This window comes from Pinus tabuliformis, chromosome 5_2 (genome assembly GCF_031772625.1).
Source record: "Pinus tabuliformis cultivar Carrire ecotype Pingquan chromosome 5_2, CPIR1, whole genome shotgun sequence".
NCBI lineage: Eukaryota > Viridiplantae > Streptophyta > Pinopsida > Pinales > Pinaceae > Pinus > Pinus tabuliformis.
Genome location: NC_142306.1, coordinates 118,161,607 through 118,167,897, shown reverse-complemented (window position 1 = coordinate 118,167,897; position 6,291 = coordinate 118,161,607).

Genomic DNA, 6,291 nt, shown 5'->3' with positions numbered 1-6,291 from the left:
AGCTTAGAGGCATTTCCCAAATCTGGTCTGACATCAATACCATATAACTTCTTGAAAGTTAATATCCTCGAGGTAGTCACAGACTTGCAGTTTATCTTTCCACATTTTGAATCCAACTCCCTCTGTCTCCTATAAATGAGAGGGTCTACACCTATCAGACATAGGTGCCAGTATGAGAGGTTTATCATCCACAACCTTTGAGTAATGGTTTGGATCAGTTTCACTCCTAGTGAATCTCAGTTGCATTAGACAGCTATCAATCCTCTCATACTATGCCTGGGGTGTTTTGCTTCAAGCCATAGAGGGCTTTCTTCCACCTGTATACATGAGATTCTTGTTCATGAATCTCAAACTCCATGGGTTGTTTCAAACTGGTGGACCTGCTACATGAGGGGAATGGTCCCCTTGTAATATTTTCCTTCGGTACATCTTAGACATGTACTTTCATGCTCTTTTGAATTTAGGCTTTCTTGTCACCATCTGACTTACAGACCTCAGGTGCTATGTGTCAATGGACATGGTCCCCAGTGGACTTTCTGTAACTTAATACAACCCTGAACTCAAAAGCATCTTTGAAAATTCTATTTCAAACACGTACCTTTCCATCGATGAGTGCCACCTTAAAACCTTTGACTTCCATTTTCGAGATGGACACTAGGTTCTTTTTGCGATTAGGTACATAAAAGTGATTTGGGGTTTCCTTGCTTTCTTGAAGAGACGGTTGTGTCCTAGATGACCTGTTTCTCTACCATTCGGACACTCCTTCGCATAAGGGCTGAAATTATTATAACCAAGGCATCTGCCTTTCCTTCCATCCTTAGATCTGAACTTCCCAATGAAGTGATCTTTAAGTAGGCCATCAGAAATTTCTACTGCGCCAGTCTGATAACATTTTCTACTTCGCCTTCATCCTAGGTGAATTATGAAGAACCCATTGATCCTTTTGTCTTGTCCCAACTGTCTTCAGTGATTGCTCCTTCACTCTTGCTTGGGCATTGTCTTTGCCTCAGCTCCAATACCATGTTAATTTTAGGTATGTTCTATGCTAGAGAAATTTATTTAAATTTTCACCGTTAGCAATCACATTAGGATTAAGATAAACTGTAGATAGAACATAAATATAAATTGCAAAAGACAAGCCAAGAGAATAGGACACAAAATGTGGCACTAGCCAGGGAAAAACCCCACAATGTTTGGGGAAACCCTTGATCAATTCTTCTTTTATGTTCTTCAAAGTTCAGAAGAGAAAGAGAGAGAGAGAGATAGTACATTTATAACAGAAGTCAACACTTTGACTTATCTAGATCTAGCATAGATCATTTCGTATAACGATGAGATCAGTTGAAGACATTCTGCTTCAACTGATTCTCCAAGGTGACTCCACCTATCATCGTGTTGCATCTTGTCCATTTGCTGCACCTTACCGTGTAGCACCATCATGCTGCATCATGCATTATCATGTTGCTCATGATCTCATACATCACTAAGCTGCCCATACATCATGCTGCCCATGTTCTACATCATGCCCATGATCTACATTATGCTCGTGATCTACAGTATGTTGTCCATGATCTACATTATGCTCATGATCTACATTATGCTCATGATCTACAGTATGCTGTCCATGATTTACATTATGTTGTCCATGATCTACTCACTATGTTGCTCATACATTATGAAGTTGCTGCTATACTTTTATGTATATCAGCCTTACCTGCTTGCTATGGCTTGCAGCATAGCAAAGTAGCTAGGCTATAGTTCCAGATTCCTAGATCCAAGGTAGCAGCTTAGCCCTCTTCGTATCTCATCCAAGTTACTGTCATATACAGTCATATTAAGGATCACTTTAAAATCCTTGTCATATAACCATATGTCTTTTCCATACGAACATTCATAACTACTACCATACGAATATTCATAACTGAATTCAAATCCACTATAGTGTAAAGAAATTTCAGATATCTCAAAGATCATTAGCATGCCACTGTAATTTAACAGAGCCTTGGATATATTTGAGTCATAGACCCTAATCTACGCTTGCCAGATCTGAGAACATCACTGCAGAGATGACTCCCTTAACTATGGCTCTTTTCATACTTGTGACTGTGGCTAGGTTTCCATGAACAACGTATTACTCCATGACCAGCATATTACTGTTTCCATAATCTGCGTGTGAATGACTTCATGTACGGCGTGTTACTGTTTTCTTAATCTGCGTGAATGAATATTGACTACGTTGAATTATATTATGGTTCCATATGATAGCGTTCCATTTAATAGCATCATGACTGCGTTCCAATATATATATCTTTATTTCCATATTGCGTATTTATATTATCGTTCCATACCCATACATATGACAATGTTCTATTTCTGGATAGCGTATATATATATGTGTTTCCCATATTGCGTATCAGCGTATATGTGTGTGTGTGTGTGTGTGTGTGTGTGTGTCCACATATCTCACGCTGCTAGATCTAGGGTATGACAACGTTTCATACAACCACGCTGCCAGATCTAGGGTATGACAGCATTCCATGACTGCGTTGTGTATATACCTGACTGCCCAGCGTATGACTGCCCAACATATAACCAAGACTGTGTTGCCTCTTCATCAATGCGGCTCAGCTTTATGCACTTGCTGTGTATATTGCTGGCGTATTGTATCATTGCCTGCATCCTGATCATGAACAGCGTGTAGATATTACCACTATGTATATTATTTCCTTCTCTTGGTGTCTCACTCTTTCTCCAAAATCCCAAGACGTGGAGAGGAGGAGATCACTCAAGGGTTGTGTTCAAATGACATCAAATCCTCTTATATTTATACTAAAACGAATATGATGAATAGACATGACATTTGGGCTTCTAGAGCCTACATAAGAGTTGGTCAGCTTGATAATAATTACATAAACAAAATAAATTCATATCTCCATAAATACTTATCGGAATTGGATGATCTTTGGATCAATCCTACACCTCTTGACGAGAGGGTTCCAATAAAAATATCAGATGCCATAAATAAGCTGACCTACATGGAGTTTGGCCCTAGTTTCCAATTTAACAAGCTCTGGGAGCCCCGAGGGAGCTTGGGTGTACTTCTTGGAGTGATAAGAAACCATAGGGTGAGTGGTTCAGCCTTCCTCTAGTGGTCTTCTATGTAGGCAGGATGAGTGGTTCATCCTTCTCATGCCGAGATACAATCATAGGGTGAGTGGTTCAGCCTTCCCCTAGGATACCCCTAGTGACATTTGGGCAAGATGAGTGGTTCATCCTTCTCCTGCTAAGACATCCTACCCATGTAGTCTGAGAGTCATGGGAAGTACCTCTCATCTAGCCAATGAGTAGGGAAATGAGGATAGGGACCATGGTAGTACTGATGGACGCATTATGTTACTACCGTAATCCCTATGCTAGGATGACATTGATTTGGGATCAATTAGAACTGAATTCAGGTCAGTAAGAGTGATATTACTCACTCTCTTTTGGAACTGACTTTGGGTCAGTAAGAGTGGTATGATACACTCTCTCTATTTGGAACTAATTTCGGATCAGTAAGAGTGGTATGAGACACTCTCCTTTATATGGGACTAACTTCGGTTCAGTAGAGGATGGTAAGATATATTCTTGATCACTTCTTCTTCATAGTTTATTAGAGCATATCAGAGCAGTGCAGAGCACCGATGGTAGAGATAATACAGACTGGTAGATGGATTAGCAGATGGAGTTCTCCCTAGTTGAGAGGGAGTGTTAAAATTGGTAACTAGAGCCAAAATCCATGTGGGTCTTCTTATTTATGGTAGCTGATATTTTTCTTGGATTTCTCTCATCGAGAGGTGTGGGATTGATCTAAATATTGTTGAAGTTTCTAAGTCTACCAGCTAGCAACCCTCCATGCACTTTACTGATTTATTCCTACCTACTTGTTTCGTTACTTAATAAGTTATTTACAATGTAAATCCTGAAAATAAACACTAGTGCATGCTCAACATATTATAAATCAACAATTGAAGGAAATAGAAATAATCACACCAAATGACACCGTTATTTTTGCACCAATGTCCCCGGAAAAACCCAATGCGGGAAAATCAGTGCAACTATCTAAGGGTTTTCTTATTAAGAAATTTTAGAGTACAATCTGGGTGCCAAATCCAGCTTAACCAACAGAGAATTTCCTTGGCAGTTGTACATCTCAGTCTGAGACAAATTTCCTGGCTGAAACCCCAGATAAGCCCTCCGGCAACTCCTCAACTCCAATCTACCCCAGAAACCCCAATGTCTGCCTTTCTGGACTGCGTTAGCCTCTCTCTGCCCAGCCCTAGCCCTGCGTCACCCTGAATGGGTCTGTGTTAGCCTCAAGAGGCCTTATGTCAGCCTTCTAGCCCTCTATGTCAGCAACATTGGCCTCTCTGAAGCACTGTGCAGCTCCTGGCTGCCTCTGCGTGGCCCTGTGTGAGCCCTGGCTACTGCTGCGTCACTCTCTCTGGCTCCTATACTGATCTCCTGGCACTATCTCTGCCTCTCTGTCTCTCTGTACTCAATGCTCCTTAGCTACAAATCTGATCACTGATTCTATCTCTCTTAGAAAACCCCGCTCTAGAGAACACAATGATTGATCATCTGTGCTCTCTAAGTGACCCTTAAACCCCCTCTTATACTTTTCTCATTGACATATCAACAGCCGAGATGAAGTCCCTAATCAACGACTAAGATTAGATCTGGCTTGATCCATGTCTTTAGGACCATTCTAACATAGTTTTATATTAATCCACATTAATATTTTAATTTCCCTAAGTTTAGTCTTAGGGACTCCATTAAAAATATTAATTATTTTAATGTCTCCTGAACTGTTCAGAATCTTCCCAAGCCCTTTCTGGGTATTGGAGATCTCATGTGCCCCAACCTCTCCACAAAATTTCATGGCTAGAGCACATCCGATCCTTCCACAAATCAACACTCCGTCTTAGTGAGGACTGTGCTCTAGCAATACTCCTCACTGAGTATTACTCTGATCATCCAGCATCGATCCCTTTGCTGATGCTAGGCCTACTGCACACCGTCCTCTGCAATGTTGTATCCTATACTACTGCCCATGGTTCCACCATTGCCATTGTTGCATCTGTACGACAACTCCCTCTGCATCCGTGTTGTTGTTGGTCCTTTTTCCCAACACTGCATCTGCACTGCAACTCCTCTCATCATGTTGCATCATGTTGCCCACTGCTGCACTACAACTCAATTATTGAGAAGTAACTGATCTCCCAACTCTGGCCCCTCTGTTGGGCTACAGACCCTCTTGATGCTAAAGCTCCCTCTACCGCTGACAAGTGCTCCCTCTTTGACCTCTATGTTGCTACAAAAACTCCCTGCATCTCGCACCGTTGCACACCTCTCTGTGCCATCCTGCACTAGTGCAACACTCCTATGCCTCTTACATTGCTGCAACCTACTAGCCTCGTGCTATCTCAGGAATCTTGCACTGTAGCTCTCTCTGCTACTCCATCTGCATCCATCTCTACCCACATCATCCAGTCCTCCTACTCCTCTTCGGGGCACTCCCGTAACAAGGTCTAATCCAAGAGGCTGGGTACCTTGAGGATCCTACCCCTCATTGTCTGTAGTCCGCTTGACTACAGCTCGATGTCTACCCACTTTCACTCAAGTGGTGCGTGTGCACTCATGGCATAGTCATCGTCTATCACCACTTCCTTCTCTGCCCTTGCTAGTGCTGCCTTAGTCTTGGAAGACTCTCCCTTACTCTTCTTCCTTGGACACTGGGTCGCATAATGACCCAGCTCCCTATAGTGGAAGAACTTGATCTTGGAGATATCCTTCTTCTTCCACTTTTCTTTCTTTCCCTCTAGGCCAACATCTTTCTCCTATTTGAATCTGGTCTCCTTACTGTTGCTTCCTGCCTTTGACTGTCATCTGATCTCTTCTTGGCGAAGAGCCGCCCACATCTCATCCCAAGGTGGAAGTGTCCCTCTGCCTAGTATACTCTGGAAAAATACCTCCCAGTCTTCTAAGATTGCATTCAGGGTTGTCCTCACCATCAACTCCTAATCTAGCATGGCTTCTATAGTAGTCAACTGATCTCAAATCTCATTCAATCCTCTGAGGAAGCTGTCAATCGGTTCTCCCTTCTTCATCTCATATGACCTCAGTTGATTCTCTAGTAACATCCTTCTCTGCAAAGAAGTACGTTGGTACAATTTCTTTAGGGCCTCCCATATCTCATATGCAATTTCCTTCTCGATAATGTGTGGTACTACATGGTCCTTGACCCTGTTA